Here is a 22,495-nt window from a genome sequence, read left to right on the forward strand (position 1 = left end):
ATGTGTACAGTTTTTGTTTGTCAAGGACTAGGCAGGATGCCTGAGGGAAGACATATATAATAGAACTAGTCATTCTTTAAAGTGTCATTTTCCTTGCCCATACATTTTTGTAGAGTGTCAGTAGAGCCCTGGACACCCTAAAACAGAAGCGAAGTGTGCATAGAAGAAAAGGGGGAGATAACTTGAATAAACTTTGCATTTTTTTTAGTTTTACTTCCTCATTTTTTCTCATATGGGCTTCAAACATATAGTTAGTAACTGTCAGAGCTGAAAGGGACCTCTTATACCATTTTATCTACCCCTTAACCACAACAAAATTTATATAGGTAACAGTTTAGTATGGCATAAAGAGCATGGGATTTGGGAAGAATTGAGTTCTAGTACCAGCTCAAGCCATTTGATCTCTCCAAAACTTAGTAACTCAGTTTCCTTATATGTAAAATGGAGGTGATAATCTTCATAATGACAGTGTAAGACAGTGTACTGGTAGTCCCCAGTACCATCCCCAGGTTCAATGATTTGCTAGAAGGACTCATAGGACTCAGAAGTAATTATAATCAGGCTACAGTTTATCATATCAAAAAGATAGAAAGCAGGATCAATAAAGGAAAAATGCACATCAGGCAGACTGGAAGATACCAGGTACAAGCTTCAAAAGTCCTTTCCCAATAGAGTCACACAGGTTGTTCTTAATCCCCAAATAATGAACTGTAGAAACACATGCAAAGTGTTTTTTGCCTGGGAAGCTTGCTTGAGCCTAAAATCCAGGGTTTTTATTGGGGTGACTATAGTGATTGACTGGAGTTACCCAAATTCCACATCCCTCAGAAAAAAAGAAGGTATTCACCATAAGTCACATTTTTTGCACAAGCTATCTAGACAAGCTGTTACAATATGGTTCAAGGCTTCAAGCATACACAATGCCCTTATCAGTTATTAGCATAGGGAATATTCTAAGACCTCAGTTCCCAGGAGCTGGCCAAGGGCCAATCACTTAAGTAAGTCCTTCTGAAAATGTACAAGATTTGAGCAACTCAGGCCTGCTGAGTTAACTCTTTCTTTCACAGATAGGTATTAAAATTATCATGTGTGTCAGATACTATATATACATGTGTGTGTGTGTGTGTATAAAATAAAGCAGTACATTAAAATGTGAGGGATTATTATTATTGCAAATGAGTAACAAGAGTTAGAGCTGTTCTAGGGTGTGACTGAGTACAGTAAGAATGTACATTTGCAAGGCAACCCCCAGATCAGTGAATGAGGAGACTATAAAAAAAATCCCACTGAAGATTTTATTTTTCTCTGTGATCAAAGATAATTTTGTCACCAGCACCATTCTGTCCCTCATCAGTTTCACATTGTACTTTCTTATTAGTAGCTATATATTTCTTGGGGCTTTTGCACAAGCCAAATTTTTCTACCACCCACGATGGAGTTTTGGCAAGGATATGACCCTCCCAAGGAAGGTGCAGAATTGAGCCTCTGGAGAAAGACATAGACAGGTACTTCCCAGCAAGTCCTGGTCAAGTCTCAATGAAAAACTATGGTTAATGATACTGTGATAATGGTAACTAATGCCAGCAGTGAATTTGAGTCTGAATTGAATTGAAGTAAATTTATATGAACCTGAATACTACTGAAGTATCATTTTGAGCTAAATATTGGGCTAGATGCCCAGCCCAGCCCTGATCATTTTTCGAAAAAGTTTGCCCTCTAAGGATGAAAAAAGAAAAAAAAGACTATATAAAGGAAGTTCTGGCATTGTACACTAGGAGGATTTCTGTTTATAGAGGGGACATCTTGAGGAGGTGCACATACTCATACCTAAAACTGCTGAAAGTATTTACCAAGGGATAGTCTGTATTCTCTGAACCCAGGTAGTAATGTCAGCCAGTAGATCAGAGAGCAGCTTGAAGTGGGGAGTGTATCTTACAGATGGACAACACACATCCTTATGGAACTTTGGTAAGGGAGTGCATGTTGACAGCATTTTAGCTGTTGTTGGGCTCCTCCTCTGTTTTATATCCCCATAGGTGCTGTAGCCCTCCCACAACCCATAAGTGGAGCCTCAGGCAGTTGCCTTTATTCTGTATATAAGCTAGAATTGGCTAATTTGTCTTGCTGGTATATTCTGTCACCCTTTACCTTGGAGTCATGTCAATAGTTCTCCTCAAATTGGCCCTCTGCTGTCAGACCTTACTGAGCCCTATCTGAGGCTCCTTCTGAGCTCCCTGCTCCAGGTGGCCCTGGAAACTTCACGTACAATGTAATGTAGGATTTTTGGTGTGCTAGTAGAAAAGGACAGAGATTAGATGGAAGCCTTGCCATCAAGGGAACTCATTGCTTCTTATGAAGTAAAGTATTTGTCAGATTGTGCCTAAAGAATTGAGGAATTGAATCACTCATTGCCCCTTCTTATCTTTCCTTAGAACAGCTTCTCCTACCCTTCACCCCAGTTAAAATGTTAATACTAGCCCTTGCATTTGTATCACATTTTATATTTTTCTAACATTTTCCTATGTATTATTCAATTCTTATAATATTTTTGTTCATGCTCCAAGGTCAAGCTCAAATGTTTTTTCTACAGTGGGATTAACTTTAACTTCCTCTGACCTCTTTAGGAACTTTCTGTGATGCTGTCTTGGTATTTAACCACATTTCCTAGTTTTTATTCTAATTATTTATCTACATATCTCATTTATTAGATTCTAAAATCCTCAATGGCAAGATCTAGATAGCATTCATCAACAATTAACATATAGCAGACAAGTAATGAATAATGAAGAAGAGAGTAGAAAACAAACAAATGCTTGAAGCTTAGATAATTTTGCCAGTTATTTACTCCAATTACTGGCAGACCTGGCACTTGAATTCAAATGTTCTCCTAATTCTGTAGTACTATTTTAAATTCTCCACCACACTTCCTGCCTTATCCTGGCCAGACCACATTTACTTTTCAGAAGAAGGGAGATCAGCTAAGTCTCTAATAGTCAGGAAAGGCTTTAAGGAGGAGGTGGACCTTGACAGATGAGTATAATGTCACTAGATGAAATATAGATAGAAAGTGGTTGGTCCAAGTGCAGTGGTATTTACAACTAATTGATCACAACCAGTTACAGATTCCTTTGTTCCTTCTCCATTCGACTGCTTCACTTGACCAGCTTAAAAAGAAAAGAAAAGAAAAAGAAAAAAATATAGATGGAAAGGTGTTACAGACAGACTAGCCATGAAAGCACATAAGGAGGGTGGGAGGAAGACCATGGTGTGTAGAGTAATGAGACCAAGCATAATAACCAGGGCAGCAGGAATTGTTTGGTGCAGGTCTTGAAAACCATGCAGAAATGTTAGAATGTGATGTGGTAGGAAACGAGGGCCCATGCAGAAGAGCTTATATGGAGGAATAGTCTGTAGTAGGGAAGACTTAGGGCTTTCTGGTCTGCTAACTCTTTAGGATGCTGGAAATGATGGCAGGGACCTAAACCCCCAAACCTCCTGCCTCCTGGTTTGGTTAATTCTGAATATGAAGTATATTTTATTAAAATATTCTGACTTGCTCAGTAGCATTTTATATTAGTTGCCAAACTTCCAAACCTGAGCTCAGAGGGGGCCCTCTTGCAAGTCCAAAAGAGTTTCAGAACTCTTTGTCATGGTAATAAGGATTTTGCCTAGCCCAGGAGAAGCTGCCAACTCCTAGAGGCCTCTCTCTGGCACTCTAAATCAGAGGAGTTTAAAGTAAATGTAGCTCCTGAGAGAGAGCATGAGTCCTTAAATCACCCTCTGCTCATCCTTTTTAATCTCTGGATTTATCCTCTGGAAACACCATTTGGTTCAGGGCTCTCAAGTTCTTGCCTACTGTCTGTGTCATTTTGTTGGTTCCATATGTACATTTTGAGAATAACAGAATTTTAGTCAGTCAGTCAATGAGTCCCTTCCCTATCCTCAAGAACAGCAAGTATTGAAAAACCATTGCTCTCCACTAAACTGAGCTACACCACACCCTGGTCAGTGGGTGAATCTTGGTATAAATTTCACATACACAAAACCTAAGGCTTCCCTCTTGTTCTCTCTCTCACCTCTCTCTCCCTCCACTCTTCCTCTGATTCACTTGCTGAAACATACTTCTTATGGTTTGTTGTTTGATACCAACTACACATTTGGCAATGGACAAAAAATACAAAACACCTGCTCTCATTTGTTCATATCACTAACCTCCTGATTCAGTTCTCTCTGCAGGAAATCCTAGCAACCTCTCCCAATGTTCATTTCCAACCAGTATTCTCTTACTCTTTCTCTGGAGAGCAGTGGAACTTCATCAAGGACTACTTTGTAACTATTCCAAAAGTTAGCCTCTGAAAGCTAAAGGGAGAAGAGACAGAAGGTGGTTAAGTGGGAGCTGGGCCCTCAAAATAGAATTATGAGAGAGAGTGTGGAATAATGGAAGGAGCACAGGTCTAAAGACCTCATTTTGGACATAGTTTTCTTTTAATTAATAGGTCCCCAGACTTTACATATATTTCTCAAATATTTTTGTACCTTTAGGGCAAGGACTGTTTTCATATCTGTATCACCTGACAATACCTAGCACACAATTGATGTTCAGTTAAGTCACTAGGGTCCCCACTGTACTGTACCCTCCCTTTCCTGCCCAACTTCTCTACACCCTGGGTTCAGGTCTTGTTTCTACCACTTCCTAGCCTTGAGGCTTTGGTAGGTTTCTTAACTTCTCTGACTTTGTTTCATCTTCCTCAAAAGAAAGGTAATACCTGCTTCATAGTTTTGTTGCACAGATCAAATAAAATAACAGATATAAAATGTTTTATAACCTATAAAGTGCTGTGAAAATGTAAGGTGGTTTTATCAGATGAGTCAAGAAGTGTCAAAAAGCACAGAATTTTATCACATCCATGAACCATGCCTCCAACTAGATCATGTGGTATAGTTCCGGGCCTATTTATAGACCTAGCCTTGCTTAAGTTAAGCTCATTTGGACCCTTTAATTAAAGTTAACGTTAGGAAAGAAAAAAAAACCCCAACCTTTCCCTGCTTTTGGTACAAAGGCCAATAGCAATTACACCACTTGAATGTAGTTAGATTTCATTTTCCTTTGGTATATTGGTGAAATTCCCAAAAGAATGCACAGGAGTAATTAAAGCAGACTGGCTCTGGCAGAGGAAGTATGTTAAAGGCAATTAGTACAATGTAACAAACTTAGATGAAAACCAAATCTACATTCCCCCAGCCATTTCCAAGTATAAACTATATAAATCTATGTTCCAAATTCCCCAAATGAGATATTTTGGGGAATTTAGCAGCAAGGGATCTAGTGGTCCCTTGTTGCATGCCCAGCTCTGTGCTTATGGGCATGGTATGGTGGTAGATGTAAAATCCTAAAAGCCTGCTTTCCAGGAGCTCATATTCTGGTTGGGTCCACAAAATATAGAAAAGAAATTAAGTTTTTTGTTAGAATAAATGAAACAATCTAACATAAAATAGCATCAGGTGTCAAATAGTATGGAACAGAAGGCATTCAGGAAAGGTGGAGATGAAGTGGGCTGAGCCTTGAAAGAGTCAGATTTAGAGAGGCAGAGAGGAAGAAGGCAGAGAGATCTTGCCTATTTGGGGAGAGTAAGGGAAGGAGCCTCTCAGAGATGGAAGGAGCATGTCAGGTGCTGTGCATGGTGTTAGATAAGGCTACTGATATGTGGTGGTGCCAGGTTACAGAAGGCCTTAAAGGCCTGAAAGAGGAGACAGGATTTGATATGACAGGCAATGGTGACTCATCGTGAGTTCTTGAGCCAGGAGACTGAGGAGAAAACAGTGTATTAAGAAGCAACATGCAGGGTCAATTTGAGTAGAGACAGGCACCCACTACCAGAAATCCATTTTTTAGCTTCCATCTTAGGATGTGGTGGTAGGCGTGGAGAAGGACCATTGAAAACAAGATATGGCCAAAGAAAAGAGAACAATAAGAACATGGGGGGGGGCCAGAAGGTCAAATTATTTCTTATTGAATCAGCCAGAACTCTGGCATCATAGGTAATTTTAGTGAAAAACATATATATCTGTTGGAAATGAATTTTTAACATTAAATGGTTAGCTTATAGGCTTAAAATGTAATAGGTTCCCAGAGTTGAATCAGTGAATGGCCTCTGCGTCTGACCTGTTTCCAGCAGCAAGAATGTGCAAGAATCTTTCTTCTCCAGGCTTTCCCAGAGCTAGAGGACACAGCCAGCATTTGTATTAGTGTGACTAGGTTAAAATGAAGGCCTCCGTTGTCTAAGCAAAGAAAGGAAGGAAGTACCAAAGACAAACTCAGCAAAACACCAGCACAAAAAGACTGCAAACAAAGAGGGAATTACATGGAAAATAAGAGAAAAATATTGAGTAGCAAATTGTTCTTAGTTACTCAGGAAAATGCTGTTTACTTTCACACACACACACAGGCATCTCTTCCCTTCCTTAAAATGTCTATAAGTGATTTGATAATATAGTAGGGAAATTATATTAATAGTTAGCAATAATTTGTTGTATATTTCAAAATGGCTAGAAGAACTGGAATGTTCCCAATGCAAAGAAAAGTTAAATGTTTGAGGTAAGGGATACACCAATTACCCTGATTTGATCATTATACATTGTATACATGTATCAAAATATCACATATACCCTAAAAAGTATGTACAACTATATCAGTTTTAAAAAATTAAAGATTAAAAAGGGTCAAAAAATTGCTATGTGACCAACATATTGGCCGAGAATGATGGTAAGGCTGTGTGACTTTGAGCAAGTTACTTAAACTCTCTGAGAAGCTTTAGTTTTCTCATGTATAAAATAGTAATGCTAATCCCTACCTATTTCACAGGGTTTTTGTAAGGGTTAAAACCAAATCAATATAAAGTTTCTAGCACACAGTAAGAAATTGATAAATGTTAATACTCTTATCATTAGACATCGTGAGGGGATGGGTCAGCTTAGTGTTGGGACACAAACTTGCATTCATCTAAATGCAAACACTTCCCCCAGCTTGCTGTTTAAATAGTTGCTAATATGTAGAATTTAATCCAGCCCCATCGGCAGCTGCTTAAATAGCAGCCTGGGTTTTACTTTAATTGACTGCCTACAATTTGGTTGAGGTTAAGTTGGAGAAGCGGTCAGCAGTTACTAAATCTAATGTATTACTTGTCCTAGGGAAATACTGTATTTTTAACCTTAAAAAGTTAACTTACTCTTTGGAATATGAGGTAGTCCAAGTGAGCCACTCCTAAGGGTGATAAGACTCCAGTTTAACTGGTTCAAAATCTACATCTCTATATTTCCCAATGGGCCTTGACTGTGGTGTAGCTTCACATTGGAACAGCTCAAGAAAAAATGAAAGTTACCATATGGGAGGCATTGACAGTGAGAGCTGTTTATTGCCATTCACCTGCAAACACTGTCTGTGCCGCCTATTCGAGCACACCAGTACGTTATCTGCAATACGTGGAGAAATGTTGACATGCTCATATTTTTAGAGAAATTCCTCTTCTTCTTGGATAGGTTTCCTTCTTTATTCAGCAGGGCCAAGATTTGATCTACAGAGTACAAAGGCTACCATGCCTTTTTCAGGTAAAATTCTGCGTACATCTGCCCCCTTGCCGTTGATCACTTTTATGGTTAAATGAATGAGTAAATAAAAGTAAAATGTGTTTTTCAAAATAAATAAATCATTCAGAAAATACCAAAGAAATCACTAGCTACAATTAAGTGGTTGGAGATCATTGGCTCTAAGGTGCCACATTATTCTCCACAGTAATTTAGCAGGTAATACAATGTTGAGCCTATTGTGGCCTCTTTATCAAAATGAAATGAAATCACAGTATTGCCTCATCATTCCATAGCTTCCCGGTGACGACTGTTTGGGTGACTGCAGAGATTTTAGTTAGTGTAAGCAGCAGGAGCTGCCACCCTGAGGTGACAAGACAGAGCTCTAGTGTATTGGGGCTGGGGGCAGGGGTAAGAAGTAGCAGCAAACTTTGTCATGTTAACCCACCTAAAAAATGTTCAGCTTTCCATACCAGTTGACAGGAAAACTCTAGCTCCTTAAGTTTCACTTATTCATATTCCAAGAACCTAAGACTGCCTCTCTGGCAGGGTAAACTCAATAGTGAGCAAGATATTAACAAAATGACAGGCTCTAAACTGATTCTCTGAAGTGTTTGCAAACGGCAAGTTGCCTTCTATTAGATAGTCTCAATAGGGGCTCCAGATCTTTAATTACTTCATCAGATTTAGGGTGCTGTCTTTATAATAATACTGGCTTTCACCTTTTCAGAGGCCTAGCATCCTGGCTAAAACCATCAATCTAAACATTGTAGGGTAAGGCATAGATGAGAATGCCCTATCTGAATGTGGTACAATTATTTCAGAACTGTTGTAAATATGTTGGAACATTTTGTGAGCAGAAGAGATGAATGAGAGCACAGAACTGGTTGAGACAAGAAAACTAGAAAATAGTTGGAGCAAAAATGAAAATGGGCCAGTAAAGGATGGGACAGGAAGAGGGGAATAAAAACAACTTGGGTCAGGATAATAGTCCCCTTTCTCACTCCAAAAATCTTATCCATAGTTCATAAGATGGCCTAACAATGGACTCATCTGATCTAGGTATATAATGAAATTTTTATCTTGATATATAATGAGAGTTAATTAAGCTGTCTCTAGCACCAGGAAAAGGTCAAAATGTGATTGTGGAGATTTTTTTTCTTCATCCCTCATGCCATAATGGCAGATGATAGAAGGCATTTTGCTGTACCTCTCTTTCCTTTGACTCATAACACCTCTATTCCTGCCTTCTTACTAGTATCTTGGCCTTTAAATGAGGCTGCTTCCTTTGGACCCTAGTGATTCCTAGAGTTCAGAGGAAATGGACTAGGTAATAAGGGAAGAGTCAGCAATACCACCACATTCACCTAATTCTCAACTAATTCAAACAAAGTACCTACATAAGGTATTCAAGAGCTACAGAACATATTTTAAGGTGAGCTGTTGTCTTATTTCTTCACAAAGAATGTTTTAGATTGATATGACAATATACTTATGTATCATAAATGACAGCAGAATGGATGATCCACAGAATATTTATTAAAAACTGACTCTAAGTCCTCTAGTTACCAAAGGTCTGATTTCTTTCAAAGTAGCTGTTGACATATTGGACACTCTTACATACCTTATTTCTTTCATCTCAGCCCCCAACAGCCCTTTTAAGTAGAAGTGGTAGGGATCATTATCTTCATTTTGCAGGGTCACACACTAATAAGGTAATAAAGTTGTAACTTGAATGCAGAGTCCCTGACTCCTAGTCCAGCATTCTTATTGTCTACAGTTCTGATTCTTTTGATTCATCCTGAGTTGACTAAACTTCCTAAAGTGCCACTTTGATCATATCACTCCACTACTTAAAACTGTGCTGAAGAGAGGATACCACTCATGGCCTTCAGAGTTCATCCAGCCGCATCTCAGCCACTTGGTATTATTACTTCCCAGGTCCTTAGTTTTCTCATCTGTAAATTGAGATGACAGTTGCTTTTTTCCTGTCCCACAGTGTTGTAATTTTCAAGTGACAGGATGGATGTGATAGTTTTATTAAACTGTAAAGTGCTGTATAATCCATATTCACTTATTAATTCCTTAACTTTAATTAGAAGTGGCATTGGAAAAAATAATAAATATGACTTTCTTAGCTGTGCAAAAATCTTTTCATGGACAAGACATTATTATATTTCCTTTGGTAAGTTTGACCTGACAAAAATACCTTGAATAAATGCTAACTTTTGATTATAGATACTGTTCAGGTTCAGAACTTATTGTAACCTCTTCTCTCCTTTTCTTATTACTTTTCTATCAAGGGATTTTTATATGTAAAGAGTTCAACTTCATTATTTAGAGCAGCATGTTAATGAGTTGAAGTTTGCCCTAATAGTCTTGGGGTGAGTCAGTACATACACTTCTATGGCCCCACTAAAGACTGAACCCTGGCCCTCATCGCAGTCACCTCAGAAGCCTGCGATTGAGTGGCAGGACCGTGAGCTTTGGAGTATCTCAATGCTGGATTTGAATCCTGATTACTCTCCTGCTAGCTAGGTGGGCCTGAAAGAGTTACCTAACTTTTGCTGAGCTTCCATTTTCCTATCTATTAAAGGAGATAATAATAACTATCTCATAGGACTATTGTTTGAATTAAAGTAATAAATATATTAAAATGCTTAGTAGAGTATCACCCAATGTTAGTCTCTTTCCCTTCCCATACTGTGGACATAAAGTGTAACCAGGTGAGTTTGTGGATGGATCAGTGAAGAATCCCCCTCCCCCCACTCCTCAAGAAAGTTTTTCTGAGTGTATATCTTAGGAATAGGGAGAGTTACCAGCATTATATCCGAATACTAAGGGCAGCATTATTATAGATGTACATGCACGGCAAAGACATTATCTTTAACAGCTGTGTTTAGTTGAGTAACAGATTTAGAAAGTGCAGACTTTAATCTATGTTTTCTCCTGGGATTTCATCACCATCTGATTTAATTTTTTCTGGCTAAAAATTATAATTGTAGCTTGATTCCCTCTCCCCCACACACACACCCTCCAGCTATCCTCTCAAGAAATAGCAGCCTTTTTAAAAATCTGAATAAGAAACTGGATAAGCATTTGAAAGACATGAGAGCAGGAGATACCTGAAGAGGTAAGAACTTGAGGACTTCGGCCAAGCACAGTGGTTCATGCTTGTAATTCTAGCACTTTGGGAGGCCAAGGTGGGAGGATAGCTTGAGCCCGGGAGTTAGAGACCAGTATGGCAATAGCAAGATCCTAGCTCTACAAAAAATTTAAAAATTAGCTGGACATGGTGGCATGCGCCTGTAGTCCCAGCTACTGGGGAGGCTAAGCAGGAAGATCACTTGAACTTAGGAGTTGGAGGCTGTAGTGAGCCATGGTGACACCACTGTATTTGGAGTGAAAGCTTTAATGACTAATATCTTTTTTTCAAAAGATCGTGTTACCTTAATGTCTGCAACGAACAGATGACTCTAGGGATATCACATCAAGGTTTGACTTCTCTTTGTTGCATAGCTAGGTGGGGCAATAACCAAGATTGAGGCTGTGATTGAATAAAAAAGACTAAATGGAGTAGATCATGGAAATTGAGGGTTCTTTCTTTCCCCAAGGAAGGGCTAGAGAGGAAAGGTAGCAGAGACTTTTGTCATTAGCTTTCTAGGGAAGAAACTGTTGATTCCTTTCTCCCCAATCCTCCCTCTCCACCTAAAAACCTAAATGGATTCTGGATTCTACCTTGGGCTATTTTGAGATTTGATAGCATAAGCTTGTCAGGATGTGGGAGAAAAGCAAGGTGTGATCTTCCAGGATAGCCATGGTGGGGAGGAACTGGAAGATGGAGAGATAAAACATAGGATTATACTCAGGCCATCTGAGACCATCCAGGCTGTAGCCATGGGGGAGTTCAGCTGCATGGCAGAGGGCAAGGTTTTTCAATTTATTCTAAACCATGTTCCACCATGTTCCATAGCCCGCACCTCACACACACACACAATCAGCAAATACTTTGCAGGCACCAGATAGGCTGTAGGAACTTTACCATTCTCATTACTTTGGGCACCACAAAATGTCTTAGAGAACAAGAAAGATGAAGGAAGGACTAAATTGCCCCATTCAGGTAGCTCTCCTTTACTACCCTGTTTAGTTGCTTTGAACACTGGTTTCTGTGTTCACCTCCTTGAATTACACTAAGATCCTGGGGACTCCACCTCCCAATTTAAGAGTGTCCTATCTGGAATTTTTAAAACAGTACTCTGGAAATGAGGAGGGAGAAGAAGATGAGAACTACAACTTTTGAGGCCCCACTATGGGCCAGGTGCTGTACGTACTGCTTTACAAATATATAAGAACAATAGTTATCTAAGGGCTGTGTACAGTGGCTCACACCTGTAATCCCAGCACTTTGGGAGGCTGAGGTGGTTGGATTGCTTGAGGTCAGGAGTTTGAGAACTGCCTGGGCCTGGGCAACATAGCAAGACCCCATCTCTATAACAAAATTTTTTAAAAAATTACCCAGGTATGGTAGTGCACACCTGTGGTACTAGCTACTCAGCAGGCTGAGGCAGGAGGACTGCTTGAGCCCAGGAGTTTGAGGTTGCAATGAGCTATGATGACACCACTGCACTCCAGCCTAAGTGAGAGAGTGAGACCTTGTCTCAAAAAATAATAATAATATTTATCTTATAGGGTTACCGTGAGGCACAGTAACCCTATGAGGTAACTACTATTTTTATTTGACAGATGAGGAAACTGGAGCTTGGAGAGTTTAAATGATTTCCCCAGCATCACATAGCTACTAAACGGCAGAAATGAGACTAGAAGCCAGCCTATGGACTTCATTCAATACTGATTAACTTCTTTTTCTCCCCACCCCCACTTCTACCTAGCTCCAAAAGAAGAAAATACTACTTAAGTATTAGCTATTATTATAATTATCACTATTTTTTTAATTGTACAATAATTTTATTTATCAATCAGAGTTTTTGTACATATCAGATTTTACTAATTATAACTTTCTGCAACTGTCAGTTTTCTTTTTATGCCTATTGCCAAATTCAATTTTCCATTTAGGCAGTGTTTTATTTTGTGTTGATATTTACTGTTGATACCAGTAACATTCATTATTTATTTTTATTTCGGCATATTGTGGGGGTACAAAAGTTTAGGTTACGTATATTGCCCTTGCCCTGCCCCCCGAGTCAGAGCTTCAAGCGTGTCCATCCCCTAGACAGTGCGCATCACACTCATTATGTACACATACACCCATCCCCTCCTCCCCCACATCTGCCTAACACCCGAGTAATGTTATTCCTAAATGTGCTCTTAGGTGATGATCAGTGAAACCAATTTGATGGTGAGTACATGTGGTGCTTATTTTTCCAGTCTTGGGATACTTCACTGAGTAGAATGGGTTCCAGCTCTATCCAGGAAAATACAAGAGGTGCTATATCACCGTTGTTTCTTATAGCTGAGTAGTACTCCATGGCATACATATACCACATTTTATTAATCCACTCATGTTTTGATGGGCACTTGGGTTGTTTCCACATCTTTGCAATTGTGAATTGTGCTGCTATAAACATTCAGGTGCAGATGTCTTTTTTATAGAATGTCTTTTGTTCTTTTGGGTAGATGCCCAATAATGGGATTGCTGGATCGAATGGTAGGTCTACTTGTATCTGTTTAAGGTATCTCCATAGTGCTTTCCACAGAGGTTGCGCTAGTTTGCAGTCCCACCAGCAGTGTATGAGTGTCCCTGTCTCTCCGCATCCACACCAACATGTATTGTTATGGGACTTTTTGATAAAGGCCATTCTCACTGGAGTTAAGTGATATCTCATTGAATTATCACTATTATTATTATATCTTGTACCACCTGCCTTTGGAACCGAAATAGGTATAGAGTAAAAAAGGGAGAAAAAGAAACTAAATAGATATTTACTAAGCCCTGAACTAGGCACTGAGGGGACGTATAATAGTAACAGGTAGCTACATTTGAACTATAGCCCTAATATTGATTTGGGATTTTTGATTTCACAGCCCAGATTTATAGGGCTATGTAATCAAGGATTTCAAACCAACCAATCTAATGCTCGTCCACCACCATCATGTTCATACTGGAGCCATTCTCTAGGCCACAAAGTACCTCTGTCCTGTCAACACACAGGTTCAAGACCTGAAGATTGTCAACAGTCATGATTTACTGGGTGACTGGGGCAAAGAACATTTGTTGTCTTGGAAACCTAGAGCAGCCATTGCCATTAAATAATATTTATAAAACCAACCTTTTAAGACATCTTGATTATAAATGTGCTAAAACATAAACAATTTGATAAAGGTGTAGATTATGCAGATGTGGGAGATGATAGAATGTTATATAACAGGACTGGGGCTGCATTGCTAGGCTAAGAGCAGGTTCTTCTTTCTTTATTCCCCCCGCTTTTATTTCTTCATGGTTTCTGTGGGAGCTTTTAGTTTCTTTTCATAGTGTTGGCATTTGATTTTCATTTTAATTTTCAGGGTATGTTTGCACTTAATTGGCACTGTGGCAAGTTCACTGCCTGTTGTTTGCCTTCTGCAAACCTTGATTGTAATCGAGTCTGGGCTAGAAGGGAAATTGAAGAGTACAGCAGGCAATAAAATCCAGCCAAGTGGAGTGTCATTTCATCCAGCTTTCAAACTCTGTACAGAGCCCTGGAGAAATGTGACAGAGCCTTCCTAGAGAAAACACTTTTTTTTTACATGGGGGAGAGGTGGTGCCAAGGTGCTAAAAGCATGAACCCTCATCTACCTAGGCCAATTTATATGTACCTTAATTGCTTTAGAAACACTGTCATTACTTTGGCAGAGAAAAAACTATAGATTGGTTCTTTAAGATTTTTAAAAACCTACAGCATTCCTCCAGTGCCCAAAGCCCCTTGTTCCTAACAGAATCTCTCCGTCCTTTATAAAAATGTGCCCCAACGTGGCTTGAGTCCATGGGAAGGCCATGCTCCTTGTTGCTATGAGCCCATATCCAAGGTTGTACTTGCTGCCAGAGTGTGGGAATATCTTCTATTATTCTCTTTCTCACACACATGGCTGAGTAGCTTGAGTAGGACCCAATTTTATTAGCTTTGCTGTATTTTCTTTCATGTCTTTTTAAAAGCCCATTGAATTGGTTTTAGATTTATACAACTGATTCTCCTGTTGTCACATAAAGTCGTGTAGTCCAGCTTCTCCATCCAATATTTAAATCTGTTCTTTAATGTTGCCAAATTTTTGTCCAGCCTCTGCTTGAGTACTTCCAGTAACAGGGAGCTCACTTTTTTCCCTGTGCCCCTCTCCTAGCACCCATTTCATCTATGGACATTTCTGTTGATCCATATGTTGAGCTACAGTCTTCCTCCCTCAAGTTACTTTCCATTGTGGTCAAACTAAACAAGTTTAGTTTCACTCTTTTGTGATAGATCTTCAAGTATCTGAAAACACAAAGCACATTTCTTGAATTTTCTCCCCTGAGCTAAACATCAGTTTTGAGTCCTCTTGTTCTGGACTTTTTTTCCTCTAAATTAGTTCCAATTTTTCTATACCACTTACCAAAGTTGATTAGAATATAGATTCATTTTGCTTCTGCCATCTTAATGACATCATGTGTGCCCTGTTCAGTTCCTTCTTTGTATCTCTGTAAATTATTAATTTTCTAATGTTAGATCATTAGCAGTAACAGATGATTTTAATTAAAACACATACCCACAACCCCTCCTTCCCACCTATCCTCCTCTCCCCCAGGAGGCAAACATTCTAATTTGGCATGACATTATCTGGCCTAACAGGGCCTGGCATATGAAGTGCCTAAAAGGTCATCTTCCGTTGTTTTAGCCTTCTGGAGTAGTTGAATTAAGTTCAAACTCGGGATGTTTTTGAAATCTTTAATCTCTCTGGGGATGTTTTTCATAACATCTTCAAACTAGATAACACTACAATAAATGAAATATGCTGCACTGGATTAAAAGGTTATTTCCCTGGTGTGTCAAGCTAACAGAGAACATGAAACCTCCCATCAGGCCCTGGATGTCTCTGGCTGTCAGTATAGCAACCCTGTCTCCATTAGGTTCCTAATCTCCACTGCTCAGAGAAAATTTTAGCCAGGAAACTACCCATCACACTGAATCTTGAGTGGTAGCAAAGCAAAGAAAAGAAGATGTAGGAAAAGTCAGAAATAAACAAAAGAGATAAGTGAATTTATGAGATAATAACCTAAGTCCAGGTAATCAAAGCCAAATACCAATGGAAAACCATTATTTGAAATTAAGAATAAGGAAGAAACCTCATGTAGGATCAGAGCCAAGCAAAAAATGGACAATGATCAATAACAGGCAGAGTAATATGAGTAAGAATATTGAAGGATAGTACAAAAGTCTATATTACAGGGAGTTAAGATACCCACAATTAAAACTGAGGTCACACACCCAAATAATGAGTACTTTTGGTTATGATTTTCTTTGAAGATTTTCTGTGGCGCCAAGAACTCCAACAAAGAATTCTGTAAAGTGCTAGGCCAGGCATCCTGGGTGTCTATCATAATGCAAGGAAATAGGTAAAATGTGGTGGGTGCATACCATAGAGCAGTGGTCCCCCACCTTTTTGGCACCAGGGACCGGTTTCATGGAAGACGATTTTTCCAAGAGGGGGTTGGCGGGGGTAGAGCTAAGGCAGTAATGCCAGCGACAGGGAGCCCAGCGGCTGTAAATACAGATGAAACTTCACTGGCTCGCCGGCCGCTCACCTCCTGCTGTGCCCTCCACCTCCATTTCTATGGTTCCTAAGTTTCATGTTTCAGGGAAGACAATTTTTCCACGGATGGGGTTGGAGGAGAATGAAGCAGAGCTCATCAGGCAGTAATGCGCAGCCCAGTTCCTACTAGGCCATGGATTGGTACCGGGCTGTGACCCCAGGGGTTGGGGACCACAACCATAGAGCATTATACAGCAGATAAAAGCAACAAATTAGATATGCACATAGAAATATGAATGAGTCTTAAAAACATGGTTAGTAATAACAATTAAAAGAATGAGATATCTAGCATACCATTTACATAAAATTTAAAATATACACATACAATAATACACCTTTTAAATGAACACACATGAACAAAATACACATTTACCACATTAGAATGGTTACCTATGGAAGAGTATAGAAATAAACAAGAATAAATGAATAATAGCACGAGAGAAGTTTTTCTTGGATCACTAATGAATTGAGGAATATGATGACATCAACCCTCCACACTTGAGACCAATAAAATAAATAAAATGCTAGGCCAGCCCACAAAAATAGAGAAGGTGACTAGATAATTAGGGAGTAAGAATAACAGTGCTATTTAGTAGAATTTTCTGTGATAATGAAAATGTTCTGTACCTGCTCTGTCCAATGTAGTAACCACTAGTCACATGTGATTACTGAGCACTTGAAATTTTTCTAGTATGAGGAACTGAAGTTTTAATGTCAGTTAATTTACATTTAAATTTAAGTGGCTACCCATGACTAGTGGCTACCGTATTGGAGGTTAGATGTTGCAAGTGAGCCCAGATCCCGGCACAGAAATGGTAAAGCAGAAAGCAGTCATTTTAACACTTGGCCCTATCAGTAGATGAGAAGACTGCAAAGAAACCTAAGAAAGCCAGGATCACTAGGAAAGAAAGCACTTTCCTCGGCCTCTCCAGGACTTGTTTTTCCCATCAGTAGGTGAACTTCTAGAAATTTGGCCCCTAGAAGTTCTTCCCTACTCTGGATTTGGCTGCTAGAATTGGGAAGACTCCCACAGAACCGACTGTTGCTGTTCAACGAATGTGGGCTTTGGAATTGCACGTGCAATGGGTGTTTCCTGTGCAGACTTTAATGAGCACAGGGCCCCAGAATGCCATCTGTATGGCTTTGGGCATCAGCCAGGATTGGCTTGAGTGCTGGGGAAGATTCCTTGAGGAGCTATTTCAGACTGTGGTGCTCTGAGGGCTTTTTTACTGCCTTGGGTATGGGTGACATTAATGATTTGTGGGGGGGTCAGAATAGAGAGATGATAGAGATAGGTGATTGCTAGGCTATTACAGAACTCTAACTAGAATGGCAACATACCTGTTCTTAGGCCCAACCCCTCTTTTTTTCTGATGCACCCCCCCTCATCTTGTACCTCTAATATTTCTCTTGTTCCTGGATAGCCCATTCCTAGTTCCATGTAGAAAATTAAAGGAATGTGAGGAAAGTGCTTCTAATGGGGGTGGAGAGACCCAGCCTTATAAATGTATGTTATAGTGTCCCTGGGTGCTTTTGTGCAGTTATTGAAATTTTCCTTTCCTGTGTTGAATAAAAATTTTGTAACAAAGTATTTTGTAAATGGCCAAATTCATCTTAAAGTATTTTTCTCCACATATAAGTGGGTAATAAAGAGATACCCCAGTGGAGTCCACTTACTAGTGGAGGATACCTGAGTCCTTTGACCCTTAGCAGAAACAGGTGTTTCATATGAATTCCCAGCTCTGCTCATCTTCCAACTTCTGGTCCTTTGTGCAGCATCCTGCTTCCACAATGGAAGAAGAAAGACACCATGATTTTTTTGAATGTGCACAATGTGTGTGTGCATGTGTGTGTGTGTGTGTGTGTGTGTGTGTGTCTAAGGGGGAAAGGTGGTTCTTGGACTGGTATGCCTCAGGGTGACAACACAGAGCTCTAGAATCCAGAAGCTGGAAGAACAGTGCCTACTTCCCAGATGGATTTGGGCTTTATCCCCACCTCCTTCCACTCCCCATCTTGGGATAAACAAGGGCAGCTTTCTTAGTTGTGACACATTTCCTCCAATAAAGATAAACATAAAGTTAGTAGTCCTCTGATTAGTGGTTATTTTTATTTATACTTTATATTCCACCTGGTAAGTAACTTGGTACCACGGGGATATTTCTGGACTAGAAGGTAACACACATCCAAGTTTCTGTATATGTGTTACCAACTTACTGTGCAACATTGGCAAGTGGTTTCCCCTTTCTGGGACTTTGGTTACCCCATTTGTAAAATGGGGAGTTTGGGATTAAACTGTCTTCCAAGATCCTTCCAGCGCTGTGGTTCAGTGATTATATTTCTGAAAAGAATTTAATAACATTTTTTAGAATGCAATTAACAAAATAGATTAGTAATAAGAAAAGAGATTAGAAACCATATACAGAAAGTTAAAAGATAATTCAGCCTAAAGTTACTGCACTCAAGCATTGAATGTAACTTGGTGCTGCCTGGCAACAAAGGCACTCTGCGATTAGGACACAGTCCTTGTATAAACCCATTCTTATAAAGGGCAAAACTACAGTGGCATGGTCCTTCCAAGCACTCACCATCTTGCACACATCAATGGGTGTTCTAGGTTGGTCTCTCTGTGCTTAATATGCCATTATACTGTCAATATGGGTCTAGAGTCAAGAATAAAAGTGACTCTTTGGAAAGAAATACCCATCCTTTACCTGACAAACAGTGATTGGACTCCTCTACCACTCTTTCCTTGGACTTAAGAAAGAAAGCAGGCAGAATTCCTGAGAGTAAAATTCTCTTACAAAGGCAAAAGAACTCTCTGGGATGTGCCAGTGAAGTTGAGCTACCTAGAAGTCTTAAAGTTTAAAAGTTAAGTGTGGGGAGGCTGGCTATTCCTGACTTGAGCCTATTAGTGCCTCTGCTTATTCTTTCTTCCCCTAATTCAGGTTTTAACGAATATTCTGTTTTCTAGCATTTGTATAGTATTTTAACATAAACAATGCATTTTCACAGACTGTCACATTGATTTATGGTCTTATGCACCTGCTCTCCTTGAAAGTCTCTTTAGAGTAATGTCACAAAGATGCTGCAGATAAGAATGGAAGGGGAAGGGAAAAAAGGGTGAAGGGAGACCCAAATGTTGAGCCGCTGAGCTAGGACAAAAATGCAGCTACTATTGTTTCTGCCCAGGAACCTGATGGTAAAGAGGGCCCCTGTTAGATTGGTGGTGGCCAAATGAAGGCAAGTAGAACATACAGTGCCCTGTCATCAGCAGCAGCACTGTACTTGCTGCCTCTGACAGGACTGGGGTATGAATGTATAAAAATCAGAGGCATAAAGGAAGGGACATGAGGTGGAAGGGAGTAAAGAGTTTCCTCAAGTATATAACTTAAGCTAATCTCAATATCACACAAAACTTAAATCAGAACTCCTTCGTGTGTGTCAATTTTTCCTTGTACATGTAATTTCAATTTTTAAAAATTGGAAAAAACAAAATTAAATGAATTTCAGATTATTCAGAGCTAGAAGAACCCTTAGATATAATCTAGTTCATCTCCTTTATTGTATAACTAATAAAACCAGTGAAGGGAAGGAGCTTGTATGAGGACACCCAGCTAGTTAGTGGTTGTACTCTGTCCATTATATGACATCACCTCTTCTATATGAGTTTTTGCATACATTTTTTGAATTTTGAAATCATATCATGAGAGATGAAATAGATTCATACTTTACCTTTGAGATATATAGAATTCTTTGGTGTGTAACTGTTATCATCTCTGTTTGATGTCTTTTGCACACTTAATATTTTTAAAACTTGTGCGGTTGCTCATTTACACATGTTTTTTGTACTTAAAAGCATCATACCTGCATATTTCTTATCTAGGGTCTTGAAATCCTGGTAGATATCAGAAAATGGAATTAACCAAGCAGAATTATGAATAAGAATATGCTCTCTGTACTGTTGCTGATTCTGTCATTCATTATATTTTCTGGAACTGGACTAGGAAGAATCAGACTAGATAGAACTAGCTGGGCTAGCCTGGAAAATCTTCTGTGGACCTGTTTGCTACAGCAGCACCATCTCTTTGCTTCGTCACAGTCCCTAACCAAACCTGTAGAGTCCCCATCTGTAACAGCTTGCTGGTCAGTTGCTTCTTTTCCAGTGTGGTAGCTAAGGTCCTGGTTAGCTTTATTAGCCATGTTGGACCTGACAGGCTTCTTACTCACCCACTTTGCTTTATTCCCAAGAATTTCCTGGCACCAGTATTTCTGAGGCTACTCTGTCCTGGAATCCAGCCACCCATGATGTTCCTTTCACAGCTATCTGTCAATTCCTTGACTTCTCTCTTCTCTATATGCTGACTACTGCTCCCTTACGTGTCATTATATCTAAATCATTCTCCAAGTCTATACATCACACCTCTGCAGTTGGATCTGAGTCTAACATCTCCTTTCTATTTCTATTTCCTCTTCCCTAATTCTATTCTTCTTGACATCTCACACCTGAGCATTGTCTCCCAACCTATCTCCCTACCTCTGTCTCTTCCACTTTCAGTGGTCCTAATGTTCTCCACTGCTCAAAACCCTTCAGTGCCTTCCTCAATTACAGTTTGATTGGTCTCCACAATATAGCTTCAGTTTATCTTGTCAGGCATATTTTGTTCTGTCTACCTATTTCAGTCAAACACTTACTGTTCCCTGAATTCTCCCCCTATCTTTTCTTACCAGTCAACATCATTGTTTGACTGATTTTTACAGTACATACCATATTATAAGAACTATGTGAGCAAGATCCAGTGGAGTTGGGGAGGCGCTTAGTCTTTTAGGGGTATCAGATATAAAGAAGTAATGTTTGTATAAAGTCATAAACACAGAGGAGATCAAAATTCTTTGAGAACACAGAGGACAGAAACTAATTTTGTGTGGAATGGGTAGAGTCAAGGAATGCGTCAAGAAAAATTGAGTAGGGAAGAGGACAGAGAGGTGAAAGGGAGGCTGGGAAAGGGAGGGAGGGAAGGAATAGGGGAACAGGAGAGGGATTCCGAGCAGAGAATATCACATGCAAGATGCCTAGAAACAAAAAAAAAATGGTATTGAATATTAAAGGAGCATAAAGGGGTAGAATATTTGGGAGGATATGGGGGAAATAAACAGAATGAAAAGAGGATACAATTTAAGAGGTTGAGGATTGAGACTGGTGTTGTATACAATGCAAAACAGAAATGTTTAAGGTAAGTTTTCAGGCCTATGATTCTATAGCAGTTGTTCAGAGGATAGGCAGGAGTGTTGGGGAGACTCGTGGCGCTTCATGAAGGTCCCTCAGCCTGGAATACCTTTCTTTACACTGTACTTCCCCATTCCCACCTCCAGAAAGGTCATCCTTCAAGCTCCTTCTTAAATGTTGCTGGTTCTAGTGAAGACTTTCTTGATCTCTCCAGAAATGGAATAATTTCTCTCCATTTGGGACTCCTATAAAAAACTTTCTGCCTCTCTTTCAGTATATTGTACTTATATTATGATTTGTATATGGCTTGTTTTCCCCACTAGACTCTGAGCGCTTTGAGAACAGGGATCTAGTCTCATTCATCTGCGTTTTCTACTTCAGTGCCTGATACAATACCATGACCACAGGTAGTATCTAGTAAATTTGTTCAATTGATTTAAACTGGCATCCCAGAGATAGGCACTACTCAAACCCCAAAGGCTATGTTGTTCCAGGCCCATAAGCAAACACATGATTTACTTTTTTGCCTTGCTTTTTCTTCACAGTTGGGAAAAGCCAGGGACAACCCCCAACACAGATGTTGATGTGAGTCATCTAGACTCTGAGATCTAAGGCTTCAAGGCCTCTGTGGAAGAGCATAGCAGCCTACTGGGACAGAATCTATGAGCCTTCTTCAGGCCCAAGTGAGGGGAAGGGCAAATAGGAGGGATTGCTTTTCTAGTTTAATTGAGCATTTCCTTGCTTCAAAATACCTGTCTTTGTGCTATTGTTATTTTAATGCCATTATGCTGTGTGAATTACTATGATCAGCAAAGCAATTTGTTGTACATTCTTCCAAAAGTGTTAATCAATTTTAGCTCAAAATAGATTTTTAAAAACCCACCTAATTTACTGTCCTAAAATGCCAAATCA

The 22,495-nt window shown here is 39.5% G+C and overlaps 1 protein-coding gene across 1 annotated transcript in view; it reads left to right on the forward strand.

Moving 5' to 3' along the window:
• NEXMIF (neurite extension and migration factor) overlaps positions 1 to 22,495 on the forward strand; it is a 142,135-nt gene that overhangs the window by 108,868 nt on the left and 10,772 nt on the right. The window lies entirely within an intron of this gene.

This window comes from Lemur catta, chromosome X (assembly GCF_020740605.2).
Source record: "Lemur catta isolate mLemCat1 chromosome X, mLemCat1.pri, whole genome shotgun sequence".
Classification (NCBI taxonomy): Eukaryota; Metazoa; Chordata; class Mammalia; order Primates; family Lemuridae; genus Lemur; species Lemur catta.